At 39.3% G+C, this 26678-nt stretch overlaps 1 long non-coding RNA gene across 1 annotated transcript; it reads left to right on the top strand.

Annotated features, from left to right (window-relative positions):
* The first annotated feature begins 1233 nt into the window (after window positions 1-1233).
* Window positions 1234-26678, top strand: LOC110369422. Its single transcript, XR_002429039.2, has 3 exons — window positions 1234-1332; window positions 26184-26226; window positions 26349-26678. It is a non-coding gene; the product is annotated as an uncharacterized LOC110369422 (long non-coding RNA).

The raw sequence follows: 26678 nt of genomic DNA, 5'->3' as shown, positions 1-26678 counted from the left end.
GAAGAGCCAATGTCATTCAATAACAAGACCTCATTTTAGCCCGTCGATTGCATAAACCATTTTTTAACTTCCGTTATGTCAGCTCTTCAGATCACGTTGCCAAATCTGCACAGTCAGTCAGGCATCTACATAGGCTGCAGAGGCTTAGATACAGCTCTATTATTTGTGCCTGAATGTTTGAGACCCCTGCAAAGTTGTGTTTGGGAGCATCCAGAGTTCATTTTTTTATTTTTTATTTTTTAAAGGTTGCTGAACAGACTGTCAGACATGCAGGATTAAAGATAAATCCATGCATGCAATTCTAATGACTTAGATTCCTAAGCAGGAGCAGGATGGTGGCCAGCTAGATGTCATTTATGCAGGGCTGCTGCCCCATGGGGAGACGAGGCAGGTTTCAAACAGGAGCAGACCCCACAGTGCGGGCTGCGTAATGGTTTGTTGTCATGGGTTGTGGTCAGATGAATGCTTACTGGAAAACACTGTGTATTACCACCACACAGCTCATTTTCTTCATTACAAAAGATGTCCAGGTTCAGAATGGGAGGGGGGGAAACAGCTTTTAACAGAGCAGAGAAACAGAAATGACTGCTCTCAGAATAGATCTAACCTTTTCATGCATGAAATGATTTTTTTTACCAATGTATTTTTGTCAAGTGATTGTTTTTTTTTATACCTTTAAGGGCTTGATCCTATGGAAGTGCTGCTATTTCCAGTGTGCTCAGTGTTTCTGTGTGGCTACAGATGTTACGCCACATAGATTCTGAGACTGCAGAGGGCGCTGTTCAGGAGATGGCCTGAAATGCAGTTGCTACCTGTTATCAGAAAATGTGGCTGTAATGCAGTGACACCTGCCATGTTTTAGTCCCACCAGTTAGCCGGTATGTGGTAAATTATGGAGCAACACTCTGGATCGGGGGTTCTCAATCCTGGTCCGCATGGCCCACTGTCCGTCATGTTTTCAGTGTCTTCTGTGCTCCACGACTCGCCTGATTAAAGTGATTGTCTTGCTTCCTCAGAGTGCCATCAAGCGTTGCTGAAGCCTGCTAAGCACCCATTCATCTATTTCAGTGTGCTGCAGCAGGCAAACACCTAAAACAGAGGTCTCAAACACCAGTGTCCTACAGTTTTTAGATGCATTCCGGCTTCAACACACCTGACTTCAATATGCTCCACGCTAATGAGGTAGTTTAACCATTTGATTCAGGTGCGTAGGGCAGAGGACACATCTAAAGGCTGCAGGACACCAACCCTGGAGGATCTCAGTGTGAGACCAGTGTGGCGGCGGCCCTGAGCCCCGGCGTCGAGAGCTGCTGCTCTGGAAGTGGTTCATGTGTAAGTTTGCCATCAACAAACTCTCAAATGTGAGACATGAGCATTTAAACAGCGTTCCACTGTAGGGACCACTAGGCATCATCGCGTTAAGGTTACATTTTTCTTTTCTTTATTGAAATAGAGCTTTTCGTTAGCTCCTGTCCGATTTTTTTTTTTTTTTTCATGATATCAGCAACCTATTTTTTTTCTTAAAATAACAACTAAATTGAATCTAAGCCCATAGATTATTTGCTTGTGTTACAGAGTGTTGTGTCTCACAAAGTATAATGCGTTCTTCTTTCTTTGCTGTGCAGTAGTTTTGAGATTAATGATACAATAAGTTGTTGCACTTTTGTTCCACATTACAAGGCAACTGGAAAAAAAAACAGCATTACTCTTAAGTTTTTTTCACGTTTTTCCTGTATCTGTGTTTTTCCTCCTCAGGAGTCAATTCCAATAAGTCTGAACAAAGACGTACGTCAATGGAAACCATTGAATTTGGTCTTTAGGTTGGAATAAAGAATAAAACCGCTCAGACTAACATCTGAGACGAGGCTTCCTAATTCTGTTGCATCGACTTCAGCGCTGTTGTTTCCACTTATTGAAATCACTCTTCACTCCTCCTTTCGCTGTCACAAGTGATAGATTTAAACACGCGGGTAAAGGTTTTTAGATGCACTTCGCATACCGCGGGTCCATTAAGGTCACTCAGCTGGGAGGGGAAAAAGCAGTTAGGCAAAGGGAAGAGGCAGAGCCGTGTTCATGAGTAGCTTTAGAGATCCAGCTGAGTCAATCACAATGTAATTTTGCTTGTGTTCCAGAGGATGGGGCTGAAGCATTAACCACACGGTGCTATTGTTCAATCCATTTTTATGACACAGATTAATAAAACTGCAGCCTCGTACTTGCATGACAGAGCCGGAGATCACTCGGCATCAGGTTTCCACGAGGCTACGGTCTGCTCGACGGCCTGCCCAGGGTGTGCGAACGATCGGGACGTCGGTGAAACGGCTATAAAAACAGAGCATGAAAGAGAAAACAGGACGCTTGTGGGGCTATTCCCCTGAAAGTGAAGCGTTGTTACACAGCAAACTCTTGGATTTTCCTGCTGCACTGGATACAAGTACTGCAAAAAACCTGATCCCATAAGATCTTCAAAGGGTGCTTTAAGAGGGGAGGGAGAGGATGGAGATGTCTTTAGTTGGAAAATGTCTCGGTAGATGTATCACAAAACCACAGGTATTACTCCTGAGATTGAAATTCCTCTTCATGCATAAAAGAGCAAGAAGAGGCACTTTTTTTTTTTCCGGCTCTGGCAGGGCCACGTCTGTCTTTTCCCTTTTTCTCCACTCCCGGCTGCCTGAAACGTTCTGATAAGACGTGCAAGTGTCTGACGAGAACTAACCTTAACATGCTGAGGAGGGATTCAAATTGTTTGATGGAGTGACTGATTAACTGTATCTTTTTTTAACTCCCTGGTGTGGCGTTGTGATGGGACAACCGGCTCTTGAAGAGTGGTGCTGTCAGAGATTTTCTGTCAAGCCATGATGCAAGGGGGAGGTGTGTGTGTGTGTGGGGGGGGGGGGGGAGTCCAGCAGTTTCAGGGTGGAATCAAACCATTTTTACAGCCAGGATTCAGATAAAATTCCCCACAAATAACATCTTAATAAGCACATGTTCTTCTTGCCGTTTCGTGCTGCAGTGCAGAAGCAAAGCTCCTTGTAATTACTAACCGCAGCCTGAAAATACGAAGAAATATAGCAGTTGTTCAAAGTTGCAGACTTTTAACTGTTGAATTTATTTTAACCATGATTAAAAAAAATACTATCTGCATTCTTCCCAGAAGTTAGAGTTTGCTAAGCTTCTGTTTTTCGAGCTTCCACTCGCCGCTCTCTTAATCACTCCTCACACTGTTGGTGCCAAAGTTCTCCTTCTGAAGCAGGACGGTTACACTCCTAATTATTCACACCCCCTGCAGATTTGGGTTGAAAATCTTTCTTTTCTTCCATGTTTCTTATGACTGTGAGTAATATCAGCGTTTCGAAGTGACCCAGTCAGAGCCCTGACTTGAATCTGAAAGAGAATCTGTGGAAGGAGGCTTTCCAACCTTAATAGTTGCATTTCCATCAACATTTTTTGATGGAAATGCAAAAAAACGGGGGAGTGGTGACCTAGTGGTTAGAGCACAGAGCTTCGGTCTGAGAGGTTCTGAGTTCAACTCCCACAAGCTGCCATTCTGGGTCCCTGAGCAAGACCCTTAACCCCAGATTGCTCCCCAGGCGCCGCACAGTGGCAGCCCACTGCTCCCCAAGGGGATGGGTTAAGATGCAGAAGTGAATTTCTCCATTGTGAGATCAATAAAGTTCAATTAAAGTTAAATTATTATTATTATTAATGCACATTTTGAAGTATCGCATTAGAAAGAGTTGATTGAAACAGTCAAATTTGAATCAACTCTCAAAAAAAAAGGTTTTTGCTCTCGTTTGCTGTAAATACGTAGGTATGTGTGGACGAACATTTGAGCATTTCTTAGATTCATCCGTGAAAAGAAATAAAAATCAACACATTAATTAAAGCCTCGCTCCATTATGAAATTTCGTTCTGTATGCACTCTGTATATAAAAAATTACAATAAAGTCTAAGTCATTACTGATCTGTGCTAGCTAGTTAGCAACATCTACTTCCTGTTTATTGTTGCCTGGTTAATTCCCTACAAACCTGTAGACAGAAAAAAGTCTGATTTCATTTTTTGTTTGAAATTTGCTTAAAGTTTGCCTGAGACTTGGATGGAAACAGCTATAGACATCAGCTAGAAGATAAATAATCCAAATATCAATGTGAATCTGCAAAAAGCTGCTCAGTTAAGGGAAGGTTTTAACTGCTGTGATGACCATTTTCCATTGATTATTGAAAAGAGAGTAAATCATCTTTGACATGTCGTTTTGATTAAAATATACAAAAGACAGATAAGTTGTTGTTTTTCTGAATGGATACAGCTTTTACAGTGTTTTATTTCATTATGAGGGATGCTTGTCTCATTTCCTATCAGAAACAAACTTCTTGGTTGAGTAAAATTAACTTTAAATCTAATTCTCCTAGAAGAATGAATATTTCTGGGCCTTAAAGGAGGGAGATATATCTATATATCACTAATCATTCCTTAGACAACTATTAACAGAAAATAAAGCTGATTCTGTCGCTGCTGTTCATGGACAGGATCTCAAGGAGTGGTTGGAGAACCGCGGGACGTCATCTTTGATCCGTTGGCGTCTTTAAGTCGTGACCTTCAGCACGAACTGGAGAAAATGTGAATCGGTCGATTTAAAACAATAAAAGCTTCTAAGTTTGCAGATATTGTTCTCGGCTTGGGAAAATTTAACGTCTCAGATATCTTGGCGCCTTGTTCATGATTGATGGTGCGATGGAGCGGAAGGTAGAAGGAAGGATTGAGGTTTCATCTACTGAGAAAGAGCTGAGCCAAACAGTGGAGCTCTTGATTTAAGGTTGTGTTTCTTTTTTTTTTTGTTCCAACCCTCACTAGTCATGAAATATGCAAATGTCCCCACATAGTGGAGGTGGCTGGACTCTCTGTGGAAGAGCCCAGATTTTTGTGACAGCACTGACTATGTGCTTCAACAGTGACAGCAAAACCTCCAGGAAAAGCGTGATGCTGAGCACATATCAAATAAAGAAAGCAGCGAGGCGCATCACACTGAGAAGGAAAAAAAGAATCTGGGTTTCGTTAAGGAAATACAGCGAGGAGAGATCCCCTGCTCTCCACAGATGGATAATTTATCTCGCAGAAAGGCAGGAGAGAAAATTGGGCTCAGGTTCATGAACGTGTTCGTGGACGGGGAGACGTATGTCAGGGCCTTCAGAGAAGGGATGTGGAGTAGAGGGGCGAACTCGATTAACTCGAGATGCTTCAATCAGAATCTACCTTCAGAGGTTTTCTGGGCATTTCCCACCAAGAGGAGACCCAGAACCCGCTGGGGGGACCATAAATGTTCCTTCTGGCCCGAGAACGTCTTGGAATAATCTTGGAATGAGCGAGACCGCTTCCTGGTCGTCCTACCCTGGCAACCTGGTTTCAGATAACTTTACGGGTCAAATCAGATGTTTTATCATCTGACATGATGTAGAATTAGGAAAACTACATGAACATGTGAACAGAACTGTAGATGGACGCATTATTTTAAATTTTCCACTTCAACAGCAGGAGCCTGTAGACCAACTATGAAAGCATTAAAGAGTTGGTGTGTAAATTCAATCACTCACTGCAGCTAAATCAGAGACACGGATTAACGCTGGGGAAGGAGCAGAATAAACAAGAATGGAGGAGGTGTGGCTATTTATGCTAACAAAAATTAATTGTATGAAAAATGACTGCTGTAGATGAAAATATATTGGACAGTTTAAATAAGTTTGGATGGCAAGAAGAAAAAAAAGATTGCACTGTATCTGTAGAACGCCTGGTTTAAATACAGAAGTGTTTAATGCCTGGATAGAGGAGATATTTAGAAAATCCATTAAAAAACCAGAAACTTATGTTTATCTTTGGAGATTTTAATATTATATTAAATTCAAATAAACAGATTTAGAGGTAAAGTTTATAAATCTAATGTACTGCATGGGACTATATCCAAAAATCACTAGACCTAGTAGACAATAGTGCCTTCAGGGGGTTATAAGTCTATAATATTACTGACCTTTCACCAGTGTTTCTGGTTTCTGGTAACATTTACAGGAAAGATAAGGAGAATAATAAATTGATTTACAAAAAAGATTACAACTGAGAAATCTAAAAACAACAAAAAAATAATGGTTAAAACAAAGTTGGGAAGTAATTTATAAGGAAAATTATATTAACAAAGTATAGGATTTTTATAGGAAACTTCAAAATGTTATACACTAAATATTGTACACTAACACAGTTTGGCAGGAATTGTAAAAATACAAAGAACCCACCTTTAAGAAAAATACCTTACACAAAGAATTCATAAAATCTGGAACCAAGCAAGCAAAGAATAATTATAAAGAGTTTTAAAATATCAAAGATGTGTTAAAAAAAAAAAAAAAGTTATTACAGTAAATTATAAAAATATCCAGAAGTATCTGGAATACATTGAATCTTATTATTAAACCTAACAGAAGCCAAATTAATTACCCACATTATTCAATAATCTAATAAAAAAATGTGCATAAATATACACATAAATATACTTTTTTTTTTGTCCATGTTGGACCTGATCTGGCAAACCAGCTCTCAAATGAAGGGCTGCCAGAAGAAAAGGTCAAGGAAGTCATAAACTGAAATCCAAATTTGATGTTTCTTTCAGGCGTACTGGAGAAAGAATTACAGACTAGGTAAGTAAAGCAAAAGTGACTGGAGAGTTAAATTAATTTATTCATTATTAAAAAAGAAGGTTATTAATGGGATTTCCAAACCATAGAAATCTGTAACCTGTTATTTTAGTCCGACCCATTTACCAATTGAAATGAGAATAGCTAAAATCATACGATCTATAAATGTTAGAGAAAGACATCAAATCACAAATTACGTGTCTGTCTTAGTTCTCCAAAAATTATGGGAAAACTTTTCACTGCTAGACTGGACAAAAGTATTAATAAAGCCAATGTTTTAGCAGAAAGCTTTTATGGTTTTAGACCAAACAAATCAACAACTCTGGCATCAATTGACTTCATTGAGGCTATACATCATATTGACCAAATTAAATACTAATTTTGGATTTTCACAGACTTAATAAACTCATTTGACAAAATCAATCACAGCAATCGGTTTCATAACTAGAGCTAACTAGAACGGTATGAGAATGGATCCATTTCTGAGAAATGTGTGAAACTGGGGGGATTTCCATCACCCTGCTGGAATATTTCCTCAGGGACCGGTGTTGGATACTAAACTATTTATTCTGTAGATTAATTATACGTGCCAGGTATCAGACATAATGAGATCTGGTTTATTTGCTGATGTCATAAACATTTTGTGCTCAGATAAGGATTTAGAAAATAAAACATTTTTTGGTGATTAACCAAGAAACGCACAAATTAGTGAGGTGGTTTAATAGAAACAAATAATGACTGTCAATAAAACAAAATTATATCTCGAAAGTTTTAAAATATGGAAGCAAAAATACATAAAGGAAAGAGTTCATGAAAATACATTTGGAGGTGTGATAACAAATATTACCAACAGGCATTAGTTGGAATCACTGTGAATAGAAATATTACGGCTCCTAAAGTCACTTCTGACCTAGAATTTATGAGCAGCGACACCCAAGGGTCTGCTCAAGGTTCCACTCTCCACTACTTTCCTCTTTTACCTGAGTATTTACTGTGTAGGATTATAAATGTTTAGCCTGTGAGATGTTTCTGTTGTTTTTCTGCAGCCTGGTCCAGGGGTGTGATTACTTTTATTCTCTGCTCTGATTCTCAACAAAGCGCTGGAATTTGATCAATTCGCCGTTTCCTTTTATTTAATAAGTGACTCAGGGATCGGTTATCAGTATTTCCCACAACTAACTCATAAAATCTAAATAATCAAAAACTGTTTTGGTTTTAGGTAAAGTGAGGTACTTTTAAAATCACACATTCATTTAACGACTTCATTCCTCCCTTATGGTTGGATATCTCAAGTAAAAAAAACTGTTATGGAAACTACAGAAAATGGTGTTAAGAATAATTAATAATGCCGGCTTTTGTGAACATACAGATATACTATGATATAAATTAAATGCCCTAAAGTTTGTTGATCTAATCCAATACCAAACTGCACCAGTGAGACTCAATCTGCCGCCTTTAAAAACAGAGAAGATGTTTTCAGACAGAGATGGAGGCTATGATCTCTGAAGACAAGAAAATCTCAAGATTCTCAGGGCTCGAGCATCTAGGAAAACTTTTAATGTTTCCATCTAAGGAGTGAAACCGTGTAAGAGTCTACATGTGCAAATACGACAACGTCCAAACATTACCCAGTTAAAAAACAAAATAATTTAAAGATATTTGACAACAGCGGCGTTAAATTAAGGAAGGCCTGACTTATTCACAAGCTGGTTGTACAGTATGTATGTGTACAAAGTTGAGTTTTATGTGTGAATATTTGCATATAAACCACTATAACTTCATAATGCTTTTGTTTTGTCATAAGTTATATAAAAATACTGAATGTTTAAACACAAACATGATGCCTGATGGCTACGGACGGATCCGTCGACATGTGAGACGAGGACAGTTTGATATTTAAGTGCTGGGGTAAGGATTCAATAAGTTTATAAACCATCTTAGGGTGGATGAGCTTCAAATATTAGATGAAAGGTACGAGTGTGTTCAGGGCTAACAAGAATTTCCAGGGAGAGATCTTTGGTTTAAAGTGAAATGTGGACGGACTTCCACCAGCGGGATAAAGGTGTTATTTCCCACAATCAGACTCTCATCTGTTTGCAGTCCTTATCCTTTTTGGTGGAGAAACTCAATCTGAGCTTAAGAGCTGTTATTTGCTTTAAGTTTAGATTTTGGGGTCAAGGGCTTTGTGCTCAATGTTGTTCTGCACTAAAGAGGAAACACTTGGAGGCCCTCAGTCACAGGATCACACAGGGAATACCGCCTCCCATCAGAGAGGGAGCCTACCACCTTATTAATTAGCCTTTGCAGCTTTAGGCCAACCTGCTAACCTATTTAAGGAGTAAATAATTACTTCTCAGGTCCTATGTCATCGCGGCTTTTAGTAATATGGAAAGTTATCACAGAATTACTTCTGCACCCTTGAGGTGGCAAAATAAATTTGGAGCAGCGAGAAGTTTACCCTGAAGATCCTCTCTGGGCTCTAAACCTTTTAGGATCTGTTCCAAAATAAGATAAATTCCTCTTTGATTCCCTGAGGATTTTAAGAAATGTCTAAAGACATGCTGAGAAGGGATTGTTATCAAATAATTGGAAAATGCATTTAGTTTGAAAATCTTTGCAGATCACTTGAAGTACTTTTAACGGACCTCCTTTTTTAACTTGGGACCCAAAGTTATGATGAAGTTGACGAAAACTTGTTTTGGTCCCGGGATATTTTCAGAGAAAGTAGTGCTGAGGTGCACAAAGGATTCATATGCAGTGAGGATGATCCTTTGCTGTAACTTCAGGTAAAACTGTCGGCGATATAAAAGACGTACTGCTGTAGCTCCTGTCAATTTACACGTTGTCTTAACTTTGGACAATTTCTGAGAATGTCTTCTTTCATTTGCTGATCAATACGGTGTTTTGTCTTCCTGGCTGGTTGTTGACGCTGACTGACGCACAGCTGATCAATAGAGGCCTTGTAAGACGTTGATAGCTTTGTTAAAATACGTTACCAGCGTTCCTTCTGTCCGCGTTGAGCTGGACGCCTCTGCTGTCTGTCGAGCCATAAGACGGAAACGCACGCCTTGTCTTCAAAGTCATCGCCGCAGTTACTTAACATCTATTGGTGACATTTTGGGTCATGCTTTTGTGTAAGTCCTTATGGTCTGTTGCTTTACTTTCCCATTCCGATTAAACATGCAACATCAAATTGTCATATCTCTAAGAACAAGCTATCATTAAGTCAGGAGCTATTTTAATAATGTGCATAAATGCATATCATTAACCCCTTTGGTTTGTTCTATGTTGCGGGCACATAAAACTTCTGGTCATTAGGAGATAAAAGTTTACCTAATTTAGTCATTTGACCAAGTCTCTGCTTGCTCCCTTTGCATCACCTCCTTCCTGTTCAGAGCAAATGGATGAAGGGACGTGGGTATTAATCTGTTTAAGTCACCTTTCCCCTTCATGCAGTGTGGCAGCGAGGGGGATGAGTAAACAACCTACTTAGAGAAAATTATACCAGAAAATGTACTAATTAGCCAGAACAATGCGTGTATTGGCACAGGAAAACCATCTAATCTCTGTCCTCAATGCCTTAATGCTTGTTTGTGATACTCCAGGGTCTATTTAATGGGGGGTTAGATAATCATTATTTTGCTGTCCTGCCTAAAAATGAAAGTTAGAGCGTAGGCTTTTGCCCATTCCAAGGTGGCACTGAATAAGTAATCAAACAATGAAAATATTTGTGTTACTAACTGCAAAAAAAAAAAAAAATTAAACTCATTAAATACACAAAGATGTATATAATTCAACCATTTTTTAGGTTTATTTTGAGGACTTTGGCATACAACTAATGAAAAGCCAAGATTCACTTTTTAAGTGACAAAAGGTTTACTCTAAACCGGGTTTTAAAAGTGAGGGAGAGTTAGCCTCCCTTAGAGCAAATAGACAAAAACTCCCCACTACAGTATTTCTGTTACACGTTCTGTTGCTGCTGCACTTATTCATTCTTTTCATACTTTCACATTTTAAACATCTGTGCTTTTTTTAAACGCACTATTAGCTCATATTAGCCCAACGCCGTTTCTTGGCTGGTGTTTAGAGGGAGTCTGCTTCTCTGATACGTACAGGCGCCTGATGCACTGTTGACAGGAATAAACATAAATCATCCTCTACCCACAGGCTTGACTCGTACGTGTTCTTGATCAACGTTAACGCAGAAAAAAAGCATTTACACAGGTATGCAGAGGTAAACGGGTTGAGTACCTGTGCTGCTTTTTTTGGCAGATGGGGGTGGTCTTAGGTTGGCTAAATGCCTGTCGGTATCCTTTCTGGTTTATTTTCTTCCTCATGTTGCTGGTTCAGTAGTGGTTCTGGCCTGGGATCGCTCACATGAATTCCATTTTTGACTGTTGGAAAGGGTTGTTAAAGTTGCTGCTGCCTTAATGACTTTAATGACCGCCCATTACTAAGGGGTGGACCAGTTTCGGTTGAATTTGCATGTTGTCTAAGCCATTACAAGGTCTTTGTTAGGCAGTAGTATAAAGCTTGGTACTCCACATTACTCCAGACTTTTTGAATTGTGAAAGCTTCCTGGAGAGGAAGCGAAACGTCTTCAACTATGGAAAACAAGTTCAGTTGCTTTGTTTTTTTACTTTTTTTTTTTTTTGGAATGAATTTTAGAAAACATTTTACAGGCTGACTCCTCCTGGGGAGGTTTACCACCAGTGGCGGCTTGTCAATAGGCGGCACTAGGGCACCGCCACCATGAAAATGGCAAGAGAGAACCATAGAGTAAAATCACAAAATAAGAATGAGTTATCACAGCTGTCCTAAACGGTGTCCAAGGTTTGATTTTTCAGCATTCCCATTCCATGTGTTGGTTTATTTGAAGCAATTTTTTTGTGTGACTCGTACGAGCGTATACAGCTTAGAAACTTTTGACTTCCATGTGACTTCATGCTGGTTTCTAACTGGTTACCTAAATGATACTACTCTCTGTGTCCGTGGCCAATCAGCGCTTTTTGTGTCATTCTTCATCCAGTCAGATTAATTGATCACACCTGTCAGTCAGAGTCAGATCCTGGCGCGGACGTCCCTCAAACATCATGCAAACAAAAGAGTCAGACAACAACGACAAGACAGGAGAGAACGCCAGCAGCGAAAGAACAGTCAGGCATTTATTTACAAAATATTAATTTCACGAGGCTTTCGCTGGAGGAAAAAAAGCAGAATAAGGAATCCAGGCCAGATTTAAAAACCCAGCAGCAGGAGAGTGACCGTGGACGGATTTATTTTTAAGTAGAGTTTATTGTTGTGCTGTAAACCACGACCTCTAGAAGGGAACGGAAGAAATCTTTATTTATCAATGCAGTTGTAGATTCCAACAGAATTTGCCTTCTGCGTTTAACCCATCCCTCAGGGAGCGGTGGGCAGATTTTACAGCGCCCGGGGAGCAATCTTTACTGCCTCCCCTCCAAATTTTTTATCACCAGCTGCCGAACATGGCAGAGAAAACATGGAGCAAGATGTTCACCTCTGCTCAGCAGATTTGTAACAGCGAATCAAGGAATCATTTGTTCAGAAAGGCTTTTAATGTTCTTTAGCACATCCATTTTTAACTGAATTTATTAAGTCTTTTATAATCTTTTTGAGTGTTTTTATGATTTTATTGCTATGAGCTTTGGTCTCCTTGCCTGAATGTTTTAAAGCGCCTGATAAATCAATAAAAGAAATGAAAATGTTTGGGATCCCTGCTGGACCTGTTGACCATACAACCTAGTCTTGAATAAGCGGAAGACAATGACTGGATGGATATAAAAATTAAACTGAACTAAAGAATTTTAAGTAGGGCAAAAATAGAATAAATCTGTAAAGGGAGGAAACAAATTCACAGCACTGTATGTTTGACGTGTTGGAGCTGAATTAATAATATGATGCAAAATGTATAAAAAAAATAATGAGAGGATTTTAGCTATTTGAAACATGATTAAATTAGAAAAATTGCTCTTCATAAATAATAATAATAATAATAATAATGATAGTAATTTGCCAGTTTTTTAACTGCAGTGCATGTATGTGTGTGTGGACAGTCCTAAACTACTGAAAATGTTCTTTGCTCCTTTTGCTTTTGACGTTTAATGGTTATGACAACGGCTGCTTTTGAACGGGCTGGTTGTGAAGCAATTTGTCAGGTCTGTTGACAACTTAGACTAGAAATCCTGCAACAGAGGAATGCAAGTGTCAATCCAGCCTTTGTAATGTAGACAGGCAGCAATAAGTGAAGATGTGGCGCTAAAGGCTGTATTTTTGACCTCCTGATGGACTGTAACACTGCGCATAAAAAATAGTTTTCTTTCAAGCTGAAAGATATTTATGTGTTATAAAAATTGTTTATTAAAAGAAAGCAGTTTACTTAATCTAAATTTACTTGGACTCATATCAAAATATAATTATTTTTTTTAATAAAAGAAGCTGATATTCTAATAAACTAAGCCTTTTACCCACAAATGCCACTTTGATTTGGCACTGAAAATAGCTCGTGTTATAATTTGCACTATAAATGGCTCAGTTGGTGTCTGTCACGATGTTGCACTGCACCTTTAGGGTTTAAGCTGGTTTTATTTGTTTTTTTTGCCATGAAATTACAAAATTTAGATGTCCAGATCTTTTTTTTCTTTCACATTAATCCCTTCGTTGTTGATGATCAGTAGGTTCTCATGTGCTAGACATTGGCATTCATATTTTAATGTTGTTTTTTAAGATGATTGTTTATGCAATTCTGAGGCTTTATGTGTGTGTTTGAATATATCAGCAGAGGTACATCTGGCCCATTTAAGCTTTCATTTATGTCGCATATGGCCATGTTGGAAGTAGGCTGAAAATCAAATTAGGGTTTTTCTTCTTGCTTTTCTTTCAGTGCAGTGAAGGAAGGATGTTGTCTCAATGACCTTCCTGCCTCTGCTGGATTACTCTGATTCTGTTAATATGAAGGCATCTGACATCTCTCTGCATATGTTGAACATGAATCATTACGGTTCTTAACAGAGTATAAATATCTCATCCCTGTACTTTATATTCTCAGGTCAACTGATTGTCTTTGTCACTCCTTAGACTCATGCATCGGTACATTTTCTCTGTAACGCCATCCTTGGACTCTTAACGGCATATTGATCCTATATGATCAGAACTTGTGGAGAAAAGTATTTTCTTACTCTGCCCCGTCAACTCGGACCCATGCACAGAAACATCTGAAACTATCCATGTCGATTCCTTTGGGACAATTTAAATGTACCAAAGAAGTATAGTGAGGGTTTACCTAGTTTATTCATTACAATGAAACAAAGGAAGTTAGTCTAGTTGTAGCTTTAGAAAAGTTGAGAAAAAATACTTTAGATCAGAAACCCCCACGGATTTAACTAGTTTATTTCTTATAATGAATAGAAACAATTAAGCCCTATGATTTTATTCTTTCTGCATGTTTACTAATGCATGAAAGAAGTCTAGTCAATGAGTTACTTAGCCTTTTCATTTGCTAATGCAATGTTTTTCTTTTCATATGTAATATTTCCCTCTGTAATGTTTCTGTGTTCATTTGCAGGACTTTGAATCGTCCTGTTACTAAAACGGGCTTTATACATAAACCTGCCTTGCCTTATGAGACTTGCTCTTGTTTTTAGGTAATATTTTATTAGTTTATTTAATCTGAATCAAAAGTTTTAACAGTTTAAATTGTTTTGTCTTTGTTACTTTTTTTCAATCAAAGCAGGTCTCTTTTGTTAAATAAGATCTTGGATCATGAGACATCCTGTCTAAATAAAGGTTCAATAAAGGCAAGGGAAAAAACTACTTTCCACTAATAGAGGGTTAAATGTCAAATGACTCAGGTTGGTTATTATACTCTCAGTAATGGTGATTACAGTCTACTGTCAGTGTGACACTTTGTAAAGGTCAGCTGCTTCTGTCCTTTACCATTCAATCAAATCAAGTTTAGAAAAGTAAACTTTCTTTGTAAAAACAAAAGTACTGAAGATGGCGGGGAGAATTTGATAAGCTTGAGTTTCAAACCCTTTTACAGTGTTACATTTAGGTTAAGAAAGGTTCAATAGGGCAGAGGGCTGACAAGATGGAGAACCGCGGTATCTGACAGGATGAACAGAACATCAGACAGTTTGAAGGAGGAATCCAGTGATTTGTAGTGCAAACCAAAGAGTTTAAATACTGAGGGAAGTGTGAAGAAAGGAAACGAGGGAAGGAAGAAGCAATCTGATGAAAATGAGGAATAGCAGGAGGAAGCTGAGGGAGGGAGACTAATTAACCCAGAGGAGTAAAGAACAGATTGGCAAAGAAAACCGAGGACAAATTCTCACAGATCTTACAGAAATAATTGAAAATGAACAACACATGAATAGGTCCTGATGTATCTCAACAATCCAGGTAAAAAAAAGAAAAGAAAAGTTCAGTAGGTTCTCTGGACGGGTTCTTCTTTGATGAAACGTTTTATCTCTTCTCCAAGAGACTTCTTCAGTCTAAGGAGTAACAGGCAAACTCAGCCATCTGAGCAGTACCTTCACATGGTGGATCAACAAGTTTAACGGTGACAATCCAAACTGGTTGCTCACATGCAAAGGAGAACCATCAGGCCAACACTTGATCATTGATACTCTGATGGGCACTAACTGTTCCTAGGGAGCTGAAGCGATTGCACCTGGTGCCCTCCACCCTGTTTAATGACAGATGGTTTCCCTTCACAAAAATGACTTCTTTTACTCTCCTTTCAAACCAACGTTCCTCTCTATCCAGGATGAGAATGTCTTCATGCCTGAAAGAGTGACCGTTGGCCTGCAGATGAATGCCACAGTCCTGATGACTCCTAATTTGTCCTCAAGTGGCTGATAGGAGTCGAACCGCTAGTCTCACTCAGCCTTCTGGGAACAATAAGCCGCCATCAGAGCCCTGATGATCAGTTGGTAGGCTGATGGTCCTCTTTTGCATGTGAGCAACCAGTTTTGATTGTCACCGTTAAACTAGTTGATCCACTATCTGAAGGTTCTGCTTATAAAGCTGTGTTTACCTTTATTTCTCACATTGAAGAAGTCTTTTGGAGAATAGGCTAAACATTTCAACAAAGAAGAACCCGTCGCGAGAACCTACTCAACTGTTTTTTAACACACAAACAGATTAAGAAACTAATTCACAAGGAATTTAGTAAAATGGCAACAACTAGAAAAATAAACAGGTAAGTGTTGAAAACAGACACTAAAGAAACCCAAAAAAAACAGATACTTATGGATCATAACATGCTGTTAATCTTAATAAGTATCAAAGCCAGAAGCTGCAGTTTATAGATAATTCCTAAGCTCTTTATTCACTTGCAACTGGCATCCACACTCAGATTCATTGAGCTTCCCAACAAATACAAATCTAAACACACCTGCCCCATTTTGAAACCAATAATCTTTCAAAAGAAGAAGAAGAAGAAAAACGTACAGTTTCTTAAAATAAAGCTAAAGAGATTCCCATCCTCTTATGCTTGGTACCCTTGTTCCTGCTCGGTTCTGTGTTGCCTTCTTGTTTCAGGAACTTTTAACACGTCTGTTCAACGCAGATGACAAAATGCTTCAGACGTTATATTTCACATTTATTTTATGCTTCATGGACTGAAGAAGTATGGTTGGACTGTCCAGTGATCTAAAAGATATTTTGCTCCCTTGGAGATTTCTTCAGCTTTTACTCTTATGTAACATATAAATGCTTTAAATTTTCAAACTCATTTTGATAGGAGACTTAGATAACCTGGGTAAACGCAAGAAGCATGGTAAAAATTATGCTTTCATTTATTTAGGGATACAGTAATCACCCATTGATGAATTAAACCTGATAAACCACAAGAGTTTTATTTCACTAACTACACAATGGTCTGCCAGACCTGTAGAATCAAGCTGTTGCTTATTTAGAATCTGCCTGACAACACGAAGTCGGCAAAGATCTCAAAAAGCAACACGTTATGTCCCGATCCAAAGAAACTCAAGAATAGAAGAAAAGTACATATTTCACCCTGAAAAGGAAAAGAGAGCCATTTCAAAGGCTTTGGGAGTTTTTGGATCATCATTAGAAAAAATATTTTTCTTTTCACTCACATTATTTGTCTCATATTAAGATCTTTTTGGTCATCTGAAGCATTCAAGTGTGACAAAAACAGAAAAAATCTGAATGGACGAACACTTTTTGAAGGCACTGTAAAAAATAAAGCATTCAAGCTAAATAAGTCGGTATGTTTTGAGCAGCGACCGCTGCTTTTCTCTGGTTCACAGCCTATTCAGCGGGTTTAATTGGGATCAATGTAGGAGGAATTATCAGACTATTGGGACAAATAACCAATGTGAGCACCACAATCGAATTGTTTTCCTGGCAATAGGGCTTCCAGTCAGGTCGCTCCTCTCCCCACTGACTTCAGTCACCAAAAGACAATGTTCGCTCGTTTGCTGAGTAAAGATTTGTTCAAGCCATGCTGATTTCCAAATTAAATTTCTTGCCAAGCCAAAGGAGCAGGTCCTCCAGAGTGCTGAGAGAATTGTGGCCCCCATTTTAATCACTGTTTTCTTTCAGGTTAGCGAGAGAACTATTGATTTGGATTCAAATGAAGCTGTTGTGAAGGCGAGAGGTCCATTTGTGAAAACTTGCCGCTGCGCCTTTCTCCAGATAATGAGAAGGCATAATGAAGCATGTTAACTCTCATCATGCCGTCCTCATCAAAGCCGTCACCGACAGCGCTTTGATTGGCATCTATCACTGAATCAATGGCACTGGCTTACATTTATGCCTCGCCATCTGTTTTGTTGTCATGCATTATGAATGATTTGGAGGTGGCCATGGAAACCTTGGTAGCTGAGACAGTTGTCAGAGCATGTTTCGCCGGCGGAGGTTGTGTCATTTCCAGCTCCGCGCACCGGCGGAGAAATTCCTGATGTCATGTCGGACGAGAAACTCTCAACGGATTGTTTTGCCTCGTGGGCTTTTGTCTCACGTGAAGCCGGGCGATCAGATTCTCTCTGTTGTGAACCTAGCTGCACAAACGCACCACGGATTCAGTGTGTTTCAGGTCCACAGGTGAAGGCAGTGGTGAGTTACGTATCAGGATCATGTGCCATGGTGATGAAACAGCTGCGATAGCCCCGAGAGAGCCGATCGCTTAGATCTTTAATTAGGGCGCGACAAGACGGGGGCATGTAATCAATCCTCTCACCTGTGGGGGGTTTTCATGGTGGGAATATGCAATAATATACATATATTCTCAGGGGAATGTGTGTTTGGTTTGTTTGTTTTAATTATAATCAAATTATAATTACTGCCATTTTTACACAGTTTTGTAACTGAATAGAATGTATTTCTGATACCTAATTGACTATTAATTGAAAGGTAGAATTTAGCTGGTGAAATTTGAACAGGAGCAGCTTAATACAGATAGTATGCTGCTGCGTACGTGAAGTGCGTTGCAAAAGTATTCACACCCTATGAGTTTTTCCACGTTTTGTCACCTCCAACCACGAACCTCGATGATTTTGCTCGGTAGAAAAACTAAAATATGTTCTTAACTGTGAAGGGGAAGAAAAACGACGCTTGGCTGCTGCAGTTGTATTCAACCCCCTTTACTCAGACACCCCTGAATATAATGTCAAGTGCAACCAACCCAAAGAAGATGTAAGGATGGAGCATCTGTTGACCTACCAAGACATGGACGTCCACCTAAACTGACAGGATGGGCAACCAGAGAAGCAGCTCAGAGCTCCATGGCAGGAGAGATCCACCGCTAAGGTGGGGGAGGCTGTTTCTCAGAAAACTATTAGTAATGCAAGCTGCAAATCTGGCCTTTATGGAAAAGAAAGAAAAACATAAAGCTGCTGGTAAGCCAAAGCCACGTATAGCTCAGATCATGGTTATCTTATTAAGTCATGACCTGCATTTATACAGGTGGATCCTGCTGAGGCACAACGTCTCATTTAAAAAAAAAATCTAAATTGACACAAATCATCTAGAGCAAAGCAAATGTGTTGGTTGATGCTCTGGCCAACATGAAAAACTATATTTGTGGTGGAAAACTAAAACTCTATCCACATGGTGAAACATGGCGGTGGTAGCAACATGCTGAGGGGATTCATCGCTTTAGCAGGACATGGGAAGTTGGTCAGGGTTGGTGGAGCTAAATCCTGGAAGAAAACCGGTTTGAAGCTGTAGAAGACGTGGCTGGAGATTAACAGTTAGAGCAAAGGATGGTTTAAATCAAATTCATGGGCTAGGATGGTCACAAGTCAAAGTCCAGACCTGAAATATTAAAGAATGTATGAAACTATGGATATTTTTTTTTTACTTTTATGATATCATGCTAAACTTTCCCATTAATGTAACAAAAATGTAAAACATCCCTATTACCCACACACTGTTTCTCATCAATCTACAATCATCTTCCCACAGATTTAGGGAAAGAACACAGGAGTTGACGCCAGTCCGCCTTTCTGCTCATGCCGATAGTGCAGGAGTTGTGTCACCCTGCTAATGAATGAGCGCAAAGGGTTGAAGCTTCAGATTATGCCACAAGACATTTTGGATCACTTTCAATTACGGTGCACGGAGGGAGCTAATGCTCTGACACATCCAGCAGGGGGTCTTTGAAAGGGAGCGGCATTTTCTTTCCCCCGAAGCAGGACAGGAATCAGAAACCCAGAGTAACGTGCACAGCAGCGTTCACCATCCCAAATAGTCTCAAACTGTTCCTTGCTTCTAATGTATCACTGCTGGGTCTAGGTGCATGTCTTACAAGGCGGCGAGCAGGATCCACCTGCTTGTTCCTGAGCAGAAGACACATAGCCACGACAAACAAGTCCCTGTGGCTGGAGTAGCTAGTTTTTCATGGATTTAGCAGAGATTTTAAAAGCTGATAAACTGGAGTAAGCTGCTGTTTGGCGCTCGGTTCAGTTTGACCCTCTGCCACCCCCTGCAGAGCAGCAAAGATGTTGTTGTTCTCTGTGGATACTTGCAGCAGCTAATTAGAGCGGGACTAAGATGGCAAACTGTTCCGTTTGCTACATGCAGGTAGTTTAACAAGGAGGCAGACGACGTGTCCGCTTCCAGTCGGCATCCAAACGGCGTGTTTACTGCGAGGAGTTGGCGCGGCGGCGCCGCAAATCAACAATGTGCGAGTCAAATCGAACATGCCGGCAAAAGTAAGGCGAACGGAGAAAGATCAAGGGTGCGATGCTGAGCTTGAGCTACTGATGTCGCCGCTAATGAGAACACCCATGGTAAGAGCAACTTCTCAGAGGACGAGCGCCTGGTTCCCACATGCAAACACTTGCCCGACTCAACGAGCGCGGCCCACATCCCCAGTAATTGTATGGAAACAAGATGTCACACTTTAGTGTAACGTCTACGCTCACGGCTGGAGAGCAGAACGGTCAGTCCTGACGCCCCAAGGGTTTCAGTGGCAGTTATTGATGGCGGAGCAGAACTGATCGAAGGCCCAGACGCTATTAATTCAGATGGTGATTACATCAACTTGACAGAAAACTTGTGTCACATTATCTCGTAACGATGGACAAAATGATTTCTGATAGTGTCAGCCACAATTATCTTCCTGCTTTGAAACGGAGAGAAACAAATTGAATAGCTGTGTAAATGAAACAGGGAGCGAACTCTATGGTCTGTGAAATTCCAAATGTACCCGTGTGGGATGCAGCTGGTAACTGTTTTATCTCGATGAGCCTGAGGAGTTAAATGAATTTCATTAAGATTTTTTTTTTTATTCCTAACAGAGCTGAACACGACAGAAAGTTACCCTCTGCGCATTTCACAAGCAGAAAAAGAGCGTCGTTAAGGACTAAAAACAGACGCACACAAGAATCAGTATAAAAATCTGTTTTCCCTTCGGCTCATTTCAGCTCCATGTGGACGGCTTGAGAATATGTTTGTATAAAATAAAAACAGAGCGACCCACCTTGGAAATCCGTGGGTTGGCAGTTTGCCCGGTAGCCACAGTCTTTGCTGGTTTTTCTCTTGTTTTTTTAGATCAGTATTTAGTTTTGGTCTGTTTTTTTTTTCATAAATATAAATCAATTCATACTGAGTAAAAGTAAAATTATCCTTTACAAATGGTTTTAAAGTTGAATATTGCATGGCCATATGTCCAAACTGTTATTCTAAAGACTTTTACATCAAACAACAGGTTCAGAACTTTACTTTTCAGATGATTTCAGACCAACACATGTTCGTTTTGTACCCGTAAACAAACCGTTTCATTCCCATTTATCACATCACCTTGAAAAAGTGTTCTTATCCCTGGAATCTCCCAATGTTTAGTGAAATTAAAGCACTTATTCACTTATTAAAGCACCTATTAAAGCACTTATTCACTTATTAAAGCACCTATTAAAGCACTTATTCACTTATTCCTACTTTTAAGTAGGAATGTCTTAGCTTTATCTCTTGATTTAGCTTTATTTAGCTGTAGAGTCAGTAAAGTCAGATCAGAGACATCAAATTTTAGCTCTATGAATATAAAAAAATAAGCTTTGAATTTAATGTATGAAAGAAGTCTAGTAAAGGATTTACTTAGCTTACTAAGTTATTTTATTTGTAACTTTGGAAAGGTTGGGCAAAATTACTTTAGATCATAAATTTTCAAAAATATATATGGTTTCCTTATATAGGACATTTTTGACCAATCTGTATAATCTGACCCAATCTGTATAATATGATTGAACTTGATTTTGTAAAGTGCCTTGAGATGACATGTTTCATGATTTGGCACTATATAAATAAAATTGAAATGAATTGAATACTCATCTTATTTCTAATTGTTAATTGAAACAATTAAATCTTTCCATACGTTTGTTAATCTATGAAATAATTCTAGTCAAGGATTTATTTAGCTTATTCCTTTTTTTTCCTGCGTATGTCTGTAATGTTTTTCAGTTCATGAACAGCACTTTAATGTCTTGTTACTGAAAAGTGCTTTATAAATAAACTTTTTTTTTTGACTTACTTTATAAATAAAACTCTAAAAACTGTACCGTACATTTGTTTTCAGCCCCCCCTCCCCACTGACTTTATTGAACCAGCTTTCACCGCAGTCACAGCTGCAAATCCATTTCAGGTATGTCTCTCCCAGCTTTGGACATCTAAAGAATGACAAGTTTGCCCATTCTTATTTGTCATATTTCTGCAAAACATAACTTTTCAAATACCGATACAGGTCAGATAGGTAGGTAGCCAAAATGTCCAATTGTGCTCATATTTGACTGAAACGCCTTCATCCAAATGTTAGTTTAGTTGTTGCAAACTGACCCAGTATGGATTTCTTCCTGGGACCCTTGCATAAAGGCGAATATGTAGTATAGACCATGTCTTGGTTGGTTTGCAGTTGTGCCATTTGCACAAACAAAGCTCTGGGAGATGCTGAAAGCTTGGGATATTAATGTAGAACCTGACCCTGTTTAAACTGAACCAGAACTTTCTCCCGGACCTGTCTGCTGTGTTCTTGGTCTCCGTGATTCGTTCCTTTTCTAATGGTCTCCACCAAACCAGTGACGCTTTTATATGAGACAAATGAGGATGGGTGACCTCTATCTACTAATCAGGTGACTTCCAAAGGCTGCTAGCTGCACTGGATTTTATTTACAGGTATCAGCAAAGTAAAATCAGGTGAATAAAAGACGATTTCCCATTTTGTTTTAGCTTTTTCTTTGTAAGACAAAAATTAAGCCATGTGTCATTGTTTTGACTTCAGAATTATCAGTTATGCTTTGTGTAGCTAAACCATAAAATCCCCCCAAAACAGTAACATCTGCAACAGAATAACAATAAAACGTTGAAATATTAAAGGGGTGCTGATTCTGTTACACAACACTGCAGGAAATAAAAAAGTGGATGAAACAAATCAGAAACATAATAAACAAAGTTTAACTTAATAACAGTTTCTAAAGATTGTATTACACACGCACCCTTTTTCCATTTATTGTCTCTCCAAACCCCTTTAGGGACATTTGACTCCTATTAGAAATGGGAGATTCTGACCCAGAAAAAACTCTGAGCAGCCTCCTGCTGATAGACAATATTTAACTGCCCCCAGTTACCTTAAAGAGCTGCTCCCTCCATACCCACAGCAGTTACCTCCCCATGGACCAGACTAACGTCTCTGGGAGGCCTTCTGTACAGCTGCACCTCGCCTGTGGAAGGCTGGCCCAGAAGACCGCAGGGCGCCACAGACTGCCGAGTCCTTGAAGAAAGGACTAAATACTGCGCTTTCCAAAATGTTTCTTCACTAACTTTTCTTTAATCTTTTCTTATTTTACTCTATTGTGTCAGATTTTTTTTTTGGATGTCTCTTAATTGCAGCACTTTGAAAGTGCATCAAAAATGAAATGCATTATTATTATTAATATAATTATTATTATTATTATTATTATTATTACCTAAGTTTCATCATCATTACATAATGACAAAAAAGATTCTTGAATCTTGATCATCATTGGAGTCACATAACTGATTTTCCATGCAAAAGGGTGAGTAGATGAAAGGTATATACTTTAAATCATCAACTGATTGAAAATATGTTGTTTTTTTAAACTCGGCATAAACTAGTTCCGTGGCTGTTTGGAGGAACGCACCTAACGGCTGCGCTGAAACAGCAGCGGCCGACTGGCTGCGTTCCTTGGCAACGCACGGCCTCAGTCAATCGTTCCCCTAAAATGTTTGTTAAGTGTATGTGATGGACGGTTGTACTGGAACAGAATTTTCAATTGCAATTCAAATTGTAGTTGACAATAAAATTAATTGATTGATTGATTGATTGATTGATAAATGCATGTTCTGTCCAAAGATGCCAGTGGCAGACATCTTTTATGACAGGACAAAATCTGCCAACAGACTAATGACTAGAACATTATTTTTTTTTTTTTTTTGACCAGATTAAGAAGGATTTCTTATTCACAGCTGCAAGAGCCACAATCTTGAGTTAGTAAGGGGAGTAAAAGAAGACCAAATTAAGACAAAAGAAAAACTCTACTAACACTGTGTAAAATTTTGATTATAGAACAGACAAATGTGATCCCAAAAGCGTCCAAAGAAAACACAGTTGAACATTCACCTGTCTTTAAATCTTCCGTAAGGACAGCTTTCAATGCTCCTTTCAAGATGAAAAAAACAACTTCTATACCTTATTTCTAAATCTCCGTTAACTAGCTTATTAAGAGTTGTTTATCAAGGAAATTCAAGGTAAAATAATAATGATTTTTTTAAAAAAAATCATATATTTTAAAGGTAAAGTGGATGATTTTTCCAGAAATGTAGGTAAGAAACACCCAAGTCCCTGTTTGAATAACTGCAGAAGACCATCTTACCTGATCTCCCAAATCCACTCTGGTCTTATTTATTTACACTGACTCCTTCCTCTTCTTCGCATAAACATGAACGTGGTTCGCTTCTTGTGACTCTCAGCCATGTTCAAAGCATACAGTGAGACCAGCAATGTCTCAATGTACAATGAGCGGCTAACAGCTAAGCTAACAGGATGCATAAATACCAGAAGTGTGCATGCGTAGCTAGTAAGCAGAAACCAATAAAAAAAGGTGATACTCCCAGAACCCAAAGCTGAAAAAATCGTCCACTACGCCTTTAAGAAAAATAAACTGTAAGAAGGAAATACATTCATTGTCTGACCTGCACACAAAATGAGGAAAACAAAGAACAAACTGAAAGAAAATGGTTTTGTTGTTTAACTTGGTGTTTTCACGCAAGATTTCTAGAAGATTTTCTCTGTTTTTTGGCCATGTGAGTCATTTTACCATTTAAATAAACTCTAACTCCGCTTTAGATTCATGAATAAAAATATTTCCACCGCCACAAAGACAAAGCTTTGCTACTGACCAAGTTAGACATAAAGTAGATTGGGTATGCCGAGCTACCCTAGTGGCAGCTATGGGGGTTCAAGCATTTCCAGGGTGAGCGCTCCCACATGACCTCTCTGTCCACTTTAAAGTAGCGTATCAGTACAAAAGGCCATGCAGGCTCCTTCTATTTCCTGTCATTGCAACTTCTCTGATGAGTCGATCGTAAAGCAAAGGGAAGTTTTTTCATTTGAATGCGTTCCAGGCCAAGTGCTGATGGTGCTAATGCAAACTAAAAACTGCTGAAAAGTGACCGGCGCTGTGCCCTTGTCGCTAACCCAGGGTAACAAGTGAATGAAAATGGTTTTACCTGAGTCAGATAATCATTACTAAATGAATTTACTCTTAGACCATGGGTATAAGTGGGATAAATATATATCACTGAGATGAATACAGATGTCACTTATGTAATGAAAGGCGTGCTGGTTATTGATTTTGGGGGTTGCACTCAGTGTGCCTTTCAACGCTGGCCTGTTGTACATTAGAATGATGAGTTTTCCTTTTGGCAGGTGTTTACATGAAACTGTCAACAATTACAGCTACAGCCAGTTTTATGTTTTGTTATTTTTCTTCGAGCCTGCAGGTCCCCCTCGTCCGCTGCCGGTATGCAAATGGTTCCCGCTTCATGCATGCATAATGAGCGCAAATGTGAACGTCTTCCAAAGTCCATTTTTTTTTTTCCCTTTTCTTCCAAAAACATGTATTTGTGCGCCGTCATCATCGTTGCAGACACACATCACCTGCACCGCCAGCGTCGCTTCCGCTTCCATCATCTGCATTCTAATCATCATTATAATCACAAATAACATAATTATTACCGTTGTGACTGCGCGGATGGTGCAGTCGTTGCCATTGTGAGGCACTAATAAAGTGGCAGTGATTCATTTCTCCGTGGCTATGTCTGCGTTCATTACGCCTCAATAACAGATGGACCCTGTTAGCTGCACACGTCTGACGACTGCTGAAGTGTCGGCTTTAGCACATGGAGCAGCTGGGAGGACACGGCCCGTGTTTCAGAGCTGGTCCGCGCTCTTCAATAATTCAACCCTTCCAGCTGTCTCCTATCAGGCCCAAAGCTCCACGGCCTCCAAGCTCTCATCAGAGCCTTTTGTGGAAGGCAACTTTCAGTCGGGACATCCACCAGTTTGGTTGCTTAAAAGACTCTTCGGCGCGGACATCAATGCAGAGCCCAACCTTGATAATTTATTCAACAGAAACTCTCCTTTGGTTAAGAATTGAAGATATTAGTATTAGGATTTAATGGTTTTTCCACTCATTTCCTTGAATTTTTTTTGTTTTGAAAAAAAGAAAAGAAGAAAAAGAATAACAATATCTTTAATTATTGACTGGCACCCTGAAGGAAAGCGGCGAAAAGCCCTTGAATTTATTTATCGGTCTCCTTTGGTTAAGAATTGAAGATATTAGTATTAGGATTTAATGGTTTTTCCACTCATTTCCTTGAATTTTTTTTGTTTTGAAAAAAAGAAAAGAAGAAAAAGAATAACAATATCTTTAATTATTGACTGGCACCCTGAAGGAAAGCGGCGAAAAGCCCTTGAATTTATTTTTTTCCCCTTCCTATAGGCTTCTTGGAAGAAAAGAATGGATCTATGGATGTGGCATCCTGGTGAGATGAAAGTCTAATTATCTCTCAAGAAAACGAGTGGAAGGGGTTTTTAATTAGAGCCCAAGCAAATCTGCGCGCTGAGAATTTGTACATTGTGATGGATGGTGTGTGTATCTCCTTAGTGACTGCAGACGGAATAATAATCTGACCGTGTAAAGAGGAGAGGCCACCGAATCAGAAAGGAAGAAACGCGTCAGGCGGAGGAGGAAGGGCTCCGGCAGCGGCTGAATGGTGTGCTCTGGAGTTTAGAGGTAAAAGAGCTTCATGAGGCCCGGTTGGATGATTTATGAGTCAGACAGCAGTGAGAAACTCAGGGTAAGAGCTAGAAGGAGAGCGCTTTTTTAAAAGGAGATAAGTAAACAGGACAGAGATGTAAAGAAAAAAGGGGGAATTAGACAAAAATAGGGAGCAACAGAGCCCTGAGCCACAGCTATGATTGGTCCCGTTCCAAG

This window comes from Fundulus heteroclitus, unplaced genomic scaffold, assembly GCF_011125445.2.
Source record: "Fundulus heteroclitus isolate FHET01 unplaced genomic scaffold, MU-UCD_Fhet_4.1 scaffold_472, whole genome shotgun sequence".
Classification (NCBI taxonomy): Eukaryota; Metazoa; Chordata; class Actinopteri; order Cyprinodontiformes; family Fundulidae; genus Fundulus; species Fundulus heteroclitus.
The sequence above is the reverse complement of the archived record's forward strand: the minus strand, read 5'-3'. Positions and strand labels throughout refer to the sequence as shown.